At 34.6% G+C, this 17,516-nt stretch overlaps 1 protein-coding gene across 2 annotated transcripts in view; it reads left to right on the forward strand.

Annotated features, from left to right (window-relative positions):
- The window catches only part of LOC124631961 (fasciclin-1), a 58,249-nt gene that overhangs the window by 26,238 nt on the left and 14,495 nt on the right, over positions 1-17,516 (forward strand). The gene's annotated exons all lie outside the window — the stretch shown is intronic.

The following is a 17,516-nucleotide window of genomic DNA, read 5'->3' on the forward strand; positions in this document are numbered from 1 at the left end:
TGTGGAAACAAGGATGCTACAAAAATAATAATAGGTACATATTGTATTTCAGATTTTCTTTATTAAAAATTATCTTTTGCATTGCTTTTTCCTAAAAATATTACAATTTAGTCTTGGTTTGACGAAGAAGTATAAAACTTCTTCTTCTTGTACATCCTAATTACCTACTCACGAAACTTTATGACATATTTGCCTCTACTTTCAACGATCGAAATTTTAATCAGCACGAAGTATCTCCACAAAAATATTTTATGCAAAAGCGAACTGAAAACTACTTGGTAAAGAAAAAACAAAACCTCTCAAAGTTAGTAAGCTAATGCATAAGCCTTGTTTCCTAAAGCGCAGTTAACTTTTCCTGGAAAATATGCAACGAGCGTCATTTGAATAAATGCCGAATAGTTTGTATGATGAGAATAAACCGACCTGCTTTTTTTGGCGAAACCAGAAAACAGCGTTCAATTATTGTGACTTTTGTTGATTATATCACTTCAGATTGTAAAAATAATGAAATCCGTCTATATGTCAATTAGCGATAAAGTCGAAAATGGATGCACGGATTTTAATTCAGTTTTCAAGATTATTTATATACTTAGTTATGTTTATGAAAAAGGCTTGGACATAGGCGCACTACGCACGTCGCGTACCTACATACTTATCCTTAGTATTTATTGTAAGTTAGGATTGACTCGTCTACCTATTTATTTTCTGAGATTTTTGAGAGTTTACCGTTACTGTTAATCTAATAATAAAAGTTGGACTTCTCCAACATAAAACAGTTGTGTTTAAATGTCGTTATCCCGAGAACTGAGACATGTACTCATAAGGTACATTTGTACAATTTAACATTTAGTCTGTTCCAGTTGGAAACTAGATTATAATCTCCGCTTAAACCAACTGTATTTAGCCGGCACGTCTCATGCCCATCCGTGGACTCAGACGTACGTACGTATTCAGCATAATTTTGTATGAAAACTAGCCAAAGGCATTTTGTCTTTTCGTTTGGACTTTATTTTGTCACATTTGTCACGTTAACTTAATTATGTAATAGATCTGACTGTAATGAATCAAGTTTAGTCGCCACATTGTCTGTTTGAGCTATTGAGACAAACAACGTCTTTTTCGAAGCTGTAGCAAACTCTATTCCTATGTCACATAGGAAAAGCTTTTTGCATTTATATCCACCTTTGTGTGACACACAGAATATATTTAGCATTCTGCTTATTTTTCTTTAACGTCAGAAACTTCCTTCGTTTTCGATCAAAACGAGTATTTCATTATGAACAAAACGAAAACACGATCTGAATCTGAGCACCGACCTAGAAACGAGCTAACAAAGCTTTTAATAAAGCAAAAAATAAACAAATCGAAATACCTAAAAAAGCACAACACTGCACTTCTAATTAAAAATCTTAAAGGGATTTAAACAAAGCTCATTTTAAATAACAGAGTGACTGATGAAACTTATACTCGTTGGGAAATTCCTTCTTTTAATTAATCACGTTTCAAGTTGGACATACTTGAATTAGAAACCTTTTGTGTCCTAAACGAACGCCGTAAACAATAAATTAATTAAACAGAATATAGGATAATGCATTTTGAAACAGATTCCTGATACAAATTGGGCTAACAAGCCAGAAAATCCGCGCTCCGTTTCTCTTTTTAATTGAGCATGTAATTTATTGCCAGTTCGTGTTTATGAAGTTTATATAACAATAATAACAGGATGTTTTTGATATTTTATAAGCTGGTGGACTTACAAGGAAATGAAATAAGATAAAGCTCTGCAAAATCGATGTTACACGGAACACATGATGATCGATGAAGAATATACTAGATACATTTATTACATGGTATTTTCGTGGATTTTCAACTACGATGAAATCGCTCTTGATAGGTAGCAATTCTATTCATTCCTACTTTAAAAGCATTTGAAATTTTATGCTCGAAGAGTAGTAAGAAAATGTCAACTTATCATCCGTAGTTTGGGACAGGAGCTCTTCGAAAGATTTCCATCAAAGAATTCCTTCAAAAATTTTCAGGAGCAATATTTGAGCGAGAAATTTTCTTTGGTGAGTTATCCCTTTAATGTAGCACCGTTCTCACAAATTCTGTTACGTTTCATTTTCGCCGTCACTTATTCTGCCTGGACTATTCGTGCTCACAAATTCTTGAAATTGAATAACAGTTTTAATACAGAGTACGTGGCGTAGGTTTTTGGTAATACTGATTAAACGAGTAAAGATCATAATCCGACTGAGAGCTTTATTGTGACAATTTATTGGGTTGAAAGGTTGTCCGTATAAGCGTGCGTAAACAACAGATGGAGTGCGACGCGACTGTTTGCTGACCCCATAATAAAATCCGGGCACGCATACACGTATCTACTTTGAATAAATAAAGGACTTCGACAAGTGCTTTCCGCAAAATGAGACTCATTAAAATGCTGAAAGAAAAATAATGTGAAATGTACAAAATACTCCGCGTGTATCTATTAGCCTTATTGAAGGAGCTTGTTTATGTATTCCGTATGTAGAGCGTAAAATTTGTCCGTTAAACATCCGTCTTTTTAATATCGCAACTGAATATCAAGACGAAGTGATGCAGGAGGACGCATTGAATACGATAGCAGAGGAACAAGTATTTTGTGCAGCAATTTTAACATGCTGGGAATGTAAATAAAATAGAATATTATAGCCTTTTGTTTTCATACAAAGCTATTTAATTTTAGGGATATTTTCAGTCTAAAACTGTCTCCAGAAAGTTAAGTCGTTACGCTAAGAGATTGTGCAACTACCGCTTGTCACAAACGGCTCCGACTAGAATAGAAAACATATGTCTCTTCGGCATGACGCCAACAAGAGAATGGTTCAAACAGACTAATTAAGGAAGAACGCGAGACCATTATATTTTTCCTTCAGTTAGTTGCAAAAGAAAATAGAAAAGTTTCGCTAGAAATAAGATGTTCCGCATTGATGGGGAAACGGCTAATAAAACGTGTCAATGTGACTGTAAAAATTGCTGTAGGTAATTCCTGTTTTTTAAATCTGTGTAAATTAAAGAAGATCGGAAAGTAGCTAAGTAACTGGTGATTTGCCGCCAAGTTTAGTGGGTTGTGATTGCAATGAGTGCCACGTAAGTATGTGTATGATATTCAAATGCAAATTATGGAACAATATTATTTCAAGCCTGATTTTCGTGTAATTATTTAACACTGTGGTGTAATTATTTAACACTACAAAAAGAGGTAGAGTAGATCTTATTCAAAACAAGACGATTTTTGCGACGCGGTCGCTATAAATATTTTAATGAGAAACTCGGTACAAAGCTAATCCTACTCATTTGGACGGACACCCATTCATAATAATTTGCCTTTCAGATTATGTAAGGCTTTATGGCAATTTGTTTTATGTAACCAAGTGACTGCTAACGAACTTACAACGACTGTTTATTTATTCACAAATAAATAATACTGTATTAATTTCTTCACCATTTATATAGTTTTTATGGATATAAAACCAACAGAAGCTTTATTCTTCAGAATATGGATTTTACTAGACAAACTCAGAATAAAATTTGAATTAGGTTTACGACTGTTTTGTGGTCTGCGCGAGATTAGTGTGTTTAACATTCTGTGTTCGGTTTACGGTTAGATATAAAAGGCAAACTTTGGGCTTAAATTCAAGTAATAATATGGGCATAAACTTGTATTATAAACCGTACCTCTGGCATATTGTGTACTGTCAAAAGCTATTAACTTTACAATAACGCGCCTGCTTTCACTAACTTCGTTCACGACCCTTTGTTAAAAAAAAGTCAGGCATCTCTCCTGCTGGGTAAACACAATGAATTAAATCAGATTAACACTTACTATTACAGGGAGGGCTTTGTAAACGCATTCTAATCAAGATTAGGGGTGTCGCAACGTAATTCTTTACATTTAAATGTTGTGAACAAAGGGCGCTAAATCCGAGTGAAAATAAACAATTTCACACGTTGCTGGGGGCTGCTGGGTTGCCACTGAACTGTCTGATGTTATCGACAATCTCAATGGGTTAACATTTACAGTGAGGATCACGGCGCTATTTGTTCGGGATTATTCTTATTACAACTGCTAGTTCACACTTTACATTGTGCGATTGACGCTTTTTTCGTTACATTTTTAATAGGGATGTAAATTATGTGCTTACATTAGGGGATGATGAAAGATAAAATATGGAAAGGATTGACATACTTGAATGGATTGTGTATTATTGAGAATAAGGGCGTGTTGTTGGACACAATATAATGTATTTAACCGCCCAAACCTGATAGACTAAACTTGTTTCTTCCACAAACCAGTTTATCTCACATAACACAATTTACTACCTACCTAAATTATTTCAAGTTTGCTCCTGCTTACTGCTCATCGTAAAACCGTCTCCCAAGTCAGCACTAACGATTGCATTGACTGCGAAATGCAAGTGACAAGCAACTCGTGTACTTTGAATAATCCTCACTAAACCCAAGCAATCTACTTAAGTGAAATAAGGGGAAACTACATTACTTGGACAACATCCTGATAAAACTTAGACCGTCCTTATTTCCTGTAATAGCAAAGAGCGAATAAAATGTCAGTTTGAAGAACCATATAACCTGCGCCCATGTTTTTGTTAGAAAGGCCTGGTGAGTCACCGAGACTACGACTTAGACAGTGTCGGTAAACTGACAATTCGTACTTTGTATGCGACATGACATGTTTGCGCTTTAAAATATAGAGGCTTTTAGTGCACCCCTCTGTTTTTATTAAGTGCATGAATCATAGTATTTTACATGTACGTATATATGTTGTACGTAGATAGTGTAAAGTGCAGTACGTTTACATAGAAAAATTGTATTTCCAAAACTGATGACTGCTAGGCTTTAAGATCTTTTATGATTTTTCAAATATCAATACCACAGTAGAGAAGACAACATATTTATATATTCTAATAAGATATAATAATGTGACGTCCATACTCGAAAAGTTTTATTGACCTCCTATTTATTAATCGGAAGGTTCTTGTAACTAATTAAGTACCACGATTATGATCATGTCAATTACGATTCCTTTCTTAAAGACAGTTGAATAATTACATTGTTTTATTATAATTTGAGTAGGATACATGACAAAATATAACTTACCTAATACAAAGTTGGATTAAATTCATGAATAGTTTTTTATTAACACGCTTATATTAGCTTCACTTGTAACTTTGTATGTAAAAAAAACTTGGAATCTTAATTTGACCCACTTCCCGGTGATGACGATACATGACTAGCGTCTTTTTTTAGTTTTTAAGACTATTAATTGTTTAATTTTATTGGCTGATTTTATATTTTATCGTAGCTGTAATATAGATAATCTACGATATCCATTATTTAACTGAATTGTACAAAATTTACTTCATCTCAAACCAACTGAGTCAATCATTAACTTCATCTAGAATCAAAGAAATAAATGTATCGGAACGTTAATACTGAATACCAACAGTCCAACACATTGTCATTGACCAGTGAAACAGAATCAAGCCGACAATCTCTGCCTCGTGCGCTTGCCGACACAATCTCTGCCTCGTGTGCCTCGCCTCATACACAACAACAGGTGACGCGTGGCGAGGCAGGTTTGCATATTGCTAATAAATTAATCAGGCGTGAATATGTCAATGTACATAGGTGTGGCAGACACATATAGCAGACTGAATATGTATGGTACCTAAAACTGTAGGTATATGTTTGGAAGTTGTTAAGTAGGTAAACAAAAAATTGCACTGAAATTAATAAAACAATATTAAATTTAAGTCTTTACACCCTTCTCTATCGAATGACTTGTCATTATTAAAAGTGTTAAAAGCAAAATACTACCCATTTTTTCTTAGTTTGCAAAAACGTTAAGTAAAAGATACAAAAACACAATAAACAATAATTAAATGCTCGAACATTAAATGAAACCCCCCGTTTGTTTATCAAAGAGCAATATGTATGTCGGTGTGTCTGTGAATGAATTACTTGTAGACCGCGCGACCGTTTCGTTTGGTTGCTCTCTTAATTGGAAACGAATACTCGCTACCGAATCCCTTTGCTATTTAATTTTCATCGACATTCAATTTTTCCTATGAATTAAAGATTCAAATAAATGAATATTATGTTTATCATATTATTATGTGAAAAACAAAATGGATATGATAATACATATGTTTCTCAAGTTCATCAGCAATTTATGATTCTCTATCAACGTGAAAAACTATTGGAAAGAAAACAGACGCCAGGCATTTGGAAAGCATCACCAATTTTCTAAAAAAGGCACGAATTATCACGTCGTGACAACTGGGACGAAACGGAGAGATGGGTAGGTAATAAAAAAGAAGTAAAAAAGTAGGCACTGGGTATTATGTAATTTTATTTCCACAAGGACGCCACGGGAATCAACTATACCCTGTTATGAATTTTTAATACAGTCTAGAGACACGAATAATTTTTGTAGCGTTTTAGTTTCTGGGAAAATAAATGTACCACCTGAATTATAGTCGGTACTAAAATAAAGTCAAAATCACAGCGTGAAAATTGCAGAAATATTTATTTAACTTTTCTAATGCATACCTATAGGTACCTAAATACTTTCCTTACACTTGCAGCTGTTTGGCACCATAATGTTCCCTTTTCTTGTACCTCCTTTTCCTGGTATGCAAAAGTGGCCCACCCCAGTGAGTAGGTGTCAAGCTGGCCGGGAGTTGTCCGGGTGAATTCATCCGTCATGCGGCAAACGTCCGACTCAGGCCACTTCGGCTTCACTGCGTTTCCATTGATGTGGGTGATTTGTGTTTTGGAACTGCTCTCTTTGTTTTTGTAAGGTCCCTAAGTCTTTAGTAGCTAAAATGTTTTTTAATCATGAAAGGGTTACTCTACTATAGTTTTGGGAAGAAAAAAAACGAAAATTGCACTAGCAATCGTATTCACAAAATGGGTTAATAAAATGGAAAATAGGTATATCCAACTATGCCATTGAAGCTTTTCAAAGGCTAAGTGTACACTTACACGCTACGTTTGTCCACTATTGTTAGCACTCAATGACCCGTCATTTGCAGAGGTAACAGTGGCTTTGTGTGTAACAAGCCTAAAAAATCTCATAAGGAAACTCGAATTACAGCTAATAATAAGTAATGGGTTCCGGTTACTTTCCTGTAGTTTTCCTTCCGAATAATTCAGCTAAGTTATGCTAAACCAACTAACTTATATTCATATGATTCTTATCTGAAAAGTTACCAAGAACTTAGTTTCCAAACTTGCAGTTTTACGAAGAAAATTTCATGCCTAGTTTAAAATGTTTGTAAACTGAAAAGTTTGCATTCCTATTGCCTAGTCGTCCCGGACATCGTTATTTAGTTCTTCGCGAACAAGTTTCACAGTACTATGATATCTACGTAGCATTCATTAGTATTCTACTCCTGGAAAAGCGTTATGGAATGATAAATTTTATCGTCCCTATATTTTAAAGTTTCTAAATGGCATCTCTATCTAAATTCTTGTTTTTGTTCGGAACACGAGAGAGCTCTGCAGTTTGGATTGGATAAGTAAAATAAAAGAGCATCGAACTTTTGATTTTATAGAAGGCTCGAAGTTCGCTGTTTAATCTCGTGATATGCATGAGGCCCCTACATCTGAGGTAGTGAGCCTGCCGGTACCTTATTAGAGTCTATTGTTCTAGCCCTGTGTACCATTTGAGGTTTTCCTTTTGTGGCCACATGCTGTGGAACTATTATCACGCTCCCTAATTAGAAGGGCACAACATGTTTCCTTTGTACCACGTTGAACTATCGCTCAGGTAATCGTAAACTCTCCATAAGGCTAACTATTTTTATTAAAATAATAGCTTTGACGATTTGCATGCATTGAATTGTGGCCGGCATACCCGAATAATCCTTACTAATATTATAAATAAATAATATACTTGAAAGTTATTTATATATATTGTTACATTTATTTACCTTAAAACTTAAAATCAGGCTTTTCTGTACGTTAAGAAATACCGGAGGGAAAACAGAAATAATTTATTTTTATTCAACATTCTTGGAAAGAACGAGAGTATTATTTCAGCATTTTCATAAAAGTGTAACATAAAGAACGTCATAATTATATTAAAAGAAAGAACGTGGTCGCATATAATACTACCTACTTACACCGCACCTGCTTTATAAAATTCCTTTGAAAATGTCGTATGTACTCGTTATGAGCTTTGCGGATGAGTGTCATATTAAACCCAGCCGTCATGTCAACATGAACGGGCGTCGGGATTTCTGAAGTAATTACACGAAAACGTCTACCGCGGGATCGAGACAAAAGGATTTTATATACTCTCTCACACGTAGGTACGTTACGTGCACTCATTCATACTGATAAAACTTGTACTTAGCCGCATAATAGGCCCCAAGATAACAATACGGTGCATATTACTGCTGGATAGCCTTTGAGATAGGAATAAGTATTGTATGTATTCTGAGGCATTAAAACGAAATGCACAATGTATTTTTTCGGGAGCGGTTTTATCTCTCTTCTTTTCATTTTATATTTTTACATGTTTGGTCTTAATAAATAAATGTTATTCTTTAAAAATTTACAGTTCATATTGAAAAGACAAAAATACTATAAATATAATGAAAAGAAAGTGTCATACAGCATTTCAAACTTCCGTACCACTGTGAACCAGTTAGCCAAAGTCAATTTGATCTACCTGTGTAATTTGATCTAACCAAGTCAATTTATGCCAAAGTTTGTAACTATGGGGTCATTAAACCGCCCCCAAATAGGGCACTGGCTCACCCCATACGTTGGCAAATCTTGTCGGCGCCGATACCGCCCTGCTGGCGCCGCTCTACAAGCGTACCTTTATTTTGCAAGCCAGTGTACTTGCAACCCATATTCTGTTGCCAAAACCCCGATATGTTGACCCATTTATAATATTAAATATTAATGTTATAAGCAATTGTGTTGGATTTATGTTTGTTGAGTCTAAGGTCACTGTCCGTGTTTTACATCGATTTAACATGCTTATTTTTTTGGTACAACATAACACTTTTGAACACAACTCTACGGATTTTTAAATATAACTTTTGAAAAATTTGTTCGCAGTAGGTAAATAAAATTTTAAATCCCCACAAAAGAAATCAACTTAAATTGATAGGTCTTTATCAAAGAGAAAGATTATTCACTCTGTTGCTTTGATGTGACTCTTTGTAAAATTAAAGTTGTAAGGTTTCTTACTGGAAAAGTTGAAGAAAAAATCAATGGCTGTGGTTCCTTTAGCAGACGTTCAAATTTTTGTAGGTAAGTATAACATGAGAGAGAAACGTGAACATGAGTGGAAAAAGTTTCGGAATTACGACGGATGTACCGAACATATTTTGTGGATATAAATATTACATGCCTCCGGTACATTACTGGCTGATAGGGATGAAAATATTCAGTAGGCATGCCATACCACTTGTTCCGAACACTCGTTTTGTGAGCCCTCGTTTTTTGACCTTAAAGTATTAATAATAACATGTGGCGAGGTCAAATAACAATAATACGGGGGTAGGAATTAAACTGACAAGTTTCCACTTGTCAATGTGATCTATGGGCGAGGAAAAGATCGTTCGATTTAAGTAATCGGTAGGATATAATTAAAAGCTATTTGTTTACGGCTATAAATATCGCCGTATGGGTTAGTTCTTGTATAAATAACGGTAAAACGTTTACAGCCTTACTTATAAACGTGAATTAAATATAAGTAATACTTAAGGGCTGTTTAAGAAAATTCTTACGTATAAACGTTGCTTAAGCATGTCTTAACTAACATTTAATTACTACTTAAGACTTTAAGTAGTGATTAGTTAAAATGTTGCTTAGAAGGTGATTAGAGATTTTATAAGTAAGGGGGTTAGTCAACGAGTTGTATGGTTTTAATTTTATATTTATCCATTCTTTTGCAGTTTGAGAAGTTTATTTACCTAACAACCAGTTTTCAAAATATTAAAATATTGTGCACAAATGGAAACATAAACGTGGAAACTTTTTTATTTTATTCTGTTTTTTGTTTATATATTACTATTGGAGGGCATTGTACCGACAGCATTTATAAAACTAATAACGTGTTATCATGGAGAACCAAATGACGAGCGTATCATTGAGGTATCCAGACTTGATTGTACGTGATTAAGTAATTTTGGTTTAAGTATTCATGTTGTACTAACTCGAAGTTAAAATATCTATGTTATACACGATCTGCGTCATACTTATGTGGGCGAGTTCTAAGAACATACTTATTGTTTAGGAATATTTTACAATATTTAAATAATGAATTGTGAATTGTGAATAAAATGTGAACATGATGTTCTCAAGAAAAAATCTCAGGCATCCCCATCAAAAGTTGAAGGATAATATAATCAAATATGATGCCTCGTTTCAGAAATTTTCTTTGAATAAATAATACGAAAGCTTCAGAAGTGAAGGATGTATGGTAAAAATATGACTTATTTTGTGTAAAGATTAAAATTCAGGGAAAAATATAAAAATCATTATTATTTTATGAGAGTCCTAAAAATACCTAATTATTATTTTAATACTTGAAACTGCTACTTTCATGATGATTTCTGTAATTACCGATAAAAAAGATGAAGTTGAAGAATAAGTTAATACATCGCAACTCAAATAAACACAAAAACACAACAAATATTAAAGAAGACGTACAACAAAAATCTCTTTTATTTATACCACAATCAAAAACCTTTTAAGTACCAGCAAAAATATCTGCTTAGATAATTATATAATTAGTAACCGTCAATATGGCAACACCGCAGCAAAATGAGCAAGCTTCACAAAACCAACACTAAAGGAATAGGTAGCCCAAATGCGAGCGTCAGTGAAACGTGCCACATGCTTAAAAGCAGTGATTGAAGACAAATATGTTGCCAGTGAGCATTCACTTTGACGCCAGCTAGTGCAGATAAGTGCTTATTCGTACTTTTTGCGTATTGAGTTGCCAGTACTGAGTGTTTTAATGATCGGATTAAACGAAGCATGGGTGGAATAGATATTTGCTGGAGTTCAGCTTTGTCCTTGTGGCAAAGAGGGGATGATGGTTAAAATAAATGTTCGATTTATGATAGACTGAATCATATTTGTGTGAGTTTCTAATCGAAAAATATTTACCACAAAACGAAAACTCATGGTAGGTACACAAACAGAAAGTGCTTAAACATTTAGAAACAATTTCGTACAACGGACAACGAGTGCAGCCAAATGTTCGCCGCTAAGTACAGATCTCTTGAAACTTGGTACACTTTGAAACTACAGAAGTGCGATAAGCGGCCGACAGTTGCAACTTCCAAGAGAAATAGCCAATTGACACGGCCGTCCTTTGTTTTGCCAGAAAAAAGCAAAAGACTAAAAATAACGGATGAAAAATCTGTTGGTATCACAAGGATTGTTTCTCATTTCTGAACAGTTATTTTCCGTACAATGAGAACGAAATAAATCCAGCTGCGTTCATTTGTGAATGCAATCATGAACACAGCGCGGAACAGCTAATCCTGATTATTATTAATGAGAGTTTTAATTGGTTCACTATGGAATGGAGCAGCATGAATTTTAAATAATAGTCCCTAGGGCATGACGGTTTAGCGGCCTGCCCATGGTAATGCTATGTGCGTACATGAGAACACCGGTGTGTTAGTTTGTTTAGCATTGTTTGGAAAATGGAGTAGGGAGTTAGTATTCATGGGCTTAGTTAGCCGGCCAATGGAGACAATCGTGTCGCATTAAATTGAATTACGTTTGATTGTACATTCACCTGTTGTGAGAGCTTTTTGCTTTGAACAGTAAAATGGTTTGCAGGGACTTGTTATGAAAAACAAAAATCAATGCAGATGGTATTGACTATTGACATAGTTTTACTTTTAGTTATTTTAGTAGGTACCTAAATTTTATGTCAACATACAAATAAACTTAAAGCGCTTAAAACTGAAGGTTGAAATATCGGGTTACTTTCAAAATACTGTGGTAGCACGGGGAAAGCAATGATGTTTTATCGGTATGGTCAATATTTTTTTATAAATGAATTCGACGCCACTCTGTAACACCAATTCGTTTACGGTAAAGTAATATAGTTTCATCAGGTTGCATCTGAAAATATTTTCATTTTTCCCCATTCCGTCGCAACATGTTTTTCCTGAATAAAATATAGTGAAATAAAGAAATGTAGCGGGTTGTGTGAGCGCGGTGAAATTATGGTTATTTCCTTGTGGCGTAAGTGTCACTATGAGTATATTGTGTATGGGGCTGGACCATTACCCAGCCGGCTTGTGAACATTGCAGCGATAAATACGTCACTCACTCGCATACACACTCACTTCTCAGCAAATGTTCCTGTTAAATCCAGAAAAAATATTCCAAATTAGAAATGTTACTTACAGATAAACAGTTTATTATTAAAAATGTTTTTCGTGGAAACCAACAAAGGAATGTTAAGGGATTTAATAAATCCGAGCAAGGGACTAAATAAAATATGGAAAAATATACAGCTATTAGAGAAATAAAAACGTTGATTAAGAATCCTATTGTAAGATTTCTTTTACGGTATCCGAATATTAAGAGCAACATAATTTTATAAGGAGTTATTTAGCCGCCCACGCACTGAGACATGAAATTGACGGAATCCTTTTACTTATACGCATAATGTTTGAATTTCCCTTATTCTGGAGCACATTTTATCATTTACGTATCTAATAATATCTTTAGTCGATCACAAAATTATGCGACAGTAGATTCTATTTCCTTATTTCTTTGAAAGGTCAAGTAAGATAAGAACCTTATAAGTATACTTACCAAAAAACCTAGTTATATTAATAACTATGAAGTATGAAATATTCAAGAACTTGTTCCTAAGAAACATACTACATAAACTGCGTCAATATTCTTATTTAAAAAATATATATTCTTTCAATGACTAACATTAGTACCTACTATCGAGTGGCAAATAAAATACATACCTACATATTGTAAAACTTTGTTCTCAGCGCAAATACTTACGTCAGTACAGATTGTACACAATGTAGGCTATTCCTACATGTCCAATCGATATTTACACAGTACATTAATGTCTATTGTGTCTTCTCCAATAAAAACTTGGTAGCTGAAATAAAAAGGCTAAAAGTTTTAACGAGATCCGGTAAGTTATAAAGAAAGTCCAAACGTAAGGGACATCCATGTTCCAATGGCGCCCTTTTGTATTCAGCCTAATCTTCTATTTGTAACTTGGGATAATAACCTTTTACTTATCTGAACATACTACAAACTGTCACATTTTTGAATTTAGAAGACGTATAAAAATATAACACGAATGAAAAAAAAAAACAATTGACCGTATGTCATTAGCCTATTTAAAAAGATACTTCTTCTAAATCATCCGCTTCAATTTCACAGTAATTTCCGATACAAAAAAGTATGTTCTACAGTTAAAACTGTGTGGTCAATAAAAGGAACTAACGGTCATTGCTCAGCAAGACGTTTGTCGGTCTACATTGCGACACTCGTCCTACTTAGTGTCCAAATATAGCAGTTTGACTCGACCTTAAGTAGTGCTTCACTCCTGTTTCTTATTATATAATAATGCCTGTGCGGCTGTGTTTTGTTATACCCAAAGAACAGGCCCATAGGCGTAACGGCGTAGGTTTTTCTTTTAGGATCGTTCGCAGATGATAAATATATTTTTTTTTAATGGGCGCTAGAGTAAGTATTAATTCAGTTACGTTTTTTATTTTCAAATACCAGTTAGTTTAGCTCCTAAAACATTTTTAACATTCTTAGTAAAACCTGCGCTCATCCATCTTCTTTTAAAACGAGCCAACCATAAACTACAAACCAATATTGTGTTAAGAACTCCTCAAGACAACATCCTTGCGGTACACTGAAGACCAACAGCGGATTGGTTAAAAGATTGCAGCGCTGAATTCGTAATGACAGGTTGTGAGTTCAGCTATACGAGCTGTCTTCAAATAAATATTTATTACTCCACAAATTCTAGAGCACCTCGAAGTTACGAGAGTAAGATTTACCTATGAAAACACAATACTTTAATTCGGCAAAGAGATCTGCATCTCTGCCGCATCGCGTATTTTGCTTTGTCAAATCTTGGCGTTCGGCCGCGTTGCGTCATCAAATTCGCGGTTCCAAAACTGCACCGGGCTTAGACATCTCTTCATATGCATGAAAGATAAGCCTTTTCAGAACTGGAAATCATGTCAGTGCACTTTAGAATGTCTGCGATTGAATTTTTGTTGGTACATTTTATTTTTACCGATAGTAGTAAAGTAACACCAATACTTGACACTTGTATTGTTTTGGGCATTCAATGCCAGGGTCAGAGCAGATGGGGTGTCTAAGTTTCAGAAGCGAAACCATGTTTTGTGTCAGAAGTTTGTGTGCACACTTTTCCCTGCAGTACAATGTTAATGGTATTGGATATAGTAGCTCGTGTAGCCTTTTTAATACCCATTAAACTAGTTATAAACACATTGCTACCATGCCTGAAATCAGTTAAGTGCACTTAACAGCTCTGCGTGTAATTTTTTATTACTCGTTCCAACAATAATTCATCGGAATTTTCATTAAAAATACTCAAATAGTATCAATTAAATGTTGAAGCTTTTTAGATCGGAATCCGCTTCATAATTTATCGAATACTTTAGTGACATGCTAACAGACAATGCTGGAATAAAACCGGGAATTGTATATTGATAAGGAAATTATTCCGTCGTCGACATATTTTTACATTTACTCGAACCTTTTTTTTTACAGCTATAGATAAAGTAATATACCGTTCAGTAAATTTTGAGGGTCGAGAGGATTATCCTATCGATTTGCTGATCCGCTTATTCCAGTCTATATTCGTATTAAGTAAAAAACAATGGCTTCCTAGTTTCACCTTGATATGTGAACATAAAGGTTGGTACATACGTACGGCGAACAGTGGGCTCTCGGGGGAACCATTGTTGTTCAAACTACGCACACGACGACGCCAACGACGTGATTTCTATTACCGTTTCCGAGTTTTCTTTGTATGAATTATATTGTTTGAAGTGTTTCACTTTCTTCACAATACGCGTGATCTGCTTGTGTAACTGGGTACCTCGATGTTTATATAGGCATTTGTATACCTACTTTGGGTAATCGTGAAACACGCTGAACTAAATATGAACAGAGAAAGTTATTTTTTATCATCATAGAAAATGTTAATAACAGTACATACAGAGGTTTGGTATCGAGCGTGGGTTTTGCCACAGTTTTGGGTACCCGGCAGCTGTGGAAGTAAAAACACTGAACTCAAAGCTTCGAACGCCCGATTTCCAAAAAGTTCTAGCGCTCCATTCGGGGAACTTTGAATATATAATCCATTTTCTGGCCGGTTATCTTTAAGCGTATATCTAGTGGGTCTATGCAAAACGTGTTGAAGTAGATGCTCGCTCACAAATATCCCGAAGCGAGTTATTGTTTAGCCGTCCATGTAGCCAGGATATTGTGATCTCGTTGTGTCAATATTGTACAGTTTTCTACTAGAAAATATTTAAGCGATGTCTTCGCTGCATAGAGTAAAGATTAAATAAAGATTTAAAATGTAAACTAGCAACATTTTAATATTATAATGAGGAAAAATAGGAGGACTAAGCAGCTTTTTCCCCTCGGGCAAGAATGGGGTTGTTCTCATTAGACGACATTCGTTTATACATGTTCTCATTTGTATTCTTTACTGTATAAAACTTAGGTATATCTGTTAGCGGGTAGGTACCACAGGCTGACTTTGTAAGGAAAATATAAATCAATAGAAAGGTTATTTTGTTAGGAAAGAAGGGTTTTCAATCACGCCGTGTTACATACAGTTTGTTTCCTAACGTAACATTAAATGCTGAAGCGATTTAAACAAACATTGTCTTTTGGGTTATTTATCCAAGGCCTAAGTGTCACACCACTTTATTTGATTTAACTACATAAGTATCTATGTTGTTTATGAATAGCTCAGTCAGTTTATTTTACTGGCTAAATAAAATAGTTATGTGAGTGAAAAAAACTATTCATTCAAAAGTACAAGAATATTATTGAAACGCCAACGTCTTCAACGTGAGACTCGTGTGTAAAAATAAGCAATAAAATAAGAATTGCGAAGCCCTTGAAAACTTTCCTAGGCGCGATTGAAAATATAAAACACATTCATATCAGCGTTCGGCCATTCAGAGAATGCGTTCCTGACACGTCGCGATTGAACTGACGACGTAACTTTGCAATGGCGTTGCAGTTACGATAAAAATATTTTTGCTGGTTGTTTACCGTTTTAACAATTGAGGAGCATTAAAACAACATTATTATATCAATAATCAATGAATGTTATAATTTTGTGCCAAACTGAGTGTCAAATAACTTGGTAAACAATATTTTTCTAAATCTATACTGCGCTATTACAAGGTTATGTCAGCGGTTTATATTTTGTAGTGCTGTGCTAAAAATAACAGGCAAGTATCGTAATCTGTTCTTATACAGTTATAATATAAAATAATACGTTTTGATTTTCTTTTTAAGAATTGGAAAATAATGGACTATAAGACTTAATTATAACTTTTATGAAATATAAAAATAAAACTATGACCAAACCGCATTTTTATACTTAGATTAAAAATGGTAACCCCAAATGGCGTTATGGGCCGCCATTTTGTGACGCTAAAACAGTCGTCCGTTGTCGTTTCGTGCGCATAGACCACGTTTTTCAAGTGTTTTCTATCTGTTTTTATTTGATTACCCGGCTTTTGTTAGACCGAGATATCAGGATTGATTCTGTTATTGATAATAATATAATTATACATGTAGGCGAAGATGATGATGAAGACACCACCTCCTCAAGCAAATCGGAGTCTGATTAATATTCTGTTCGCACATTCAATTCAATGTACTTGTAACAAAGAATAAATAAAACAATTTTATTATATGAATATTACCTTTTTTTGGTTTCCACTTAAATAACTAAAATATAAAACAAATGATTCCGCCAATTTGAAACGAAAATAATCTTAAAATAATGCGGCGGTTCATTTTGAAGGAACGGTAACGAACTCAGTGTTATGTTGTGCCCATCACTAGTCGTGACTAACTGATAGGTGTCAGGAACGCATTCTCTGAACGGCCGAAGTATACCTACGTAGTAAGGTAGGTACTCCCAAGATTCGAGTGAAAGGAAACTTTTTATTGTGAACCTCGCAGACAATAGCTACCGTTATTATCCATAGTTGAACCGTTTCGATTTTATACAGCTCAGTTTAGTACAATTGAAAGTTTTACAGAAACAGCTGATCCAAATAGAGAGAAAATGGAATACTTAGGGAAATACACCGACTTCGGCGGAATAGTTTGGACTTTAACAACTATGCCAATTGTTTATCGATTTTTATCGATTTTTTATCGATTCGAGTTGAGACAAAAAA

Source organism: Helicoverpa zea, chromosome 7, assembly GCF_022581195.2.
Source record: "Helicoverpa zea isolate HzStark_Cry1AcR chromosome 7, ilHelZeax1.1, whole genome shotgun sequence".
Classification (NCBI taxonomy): Eukaryota; Metazoa; Arthropoda; class Insecta; order Lepidoptera; family Noctuidae; genus Helicoverpa; species Helicoverpa zea.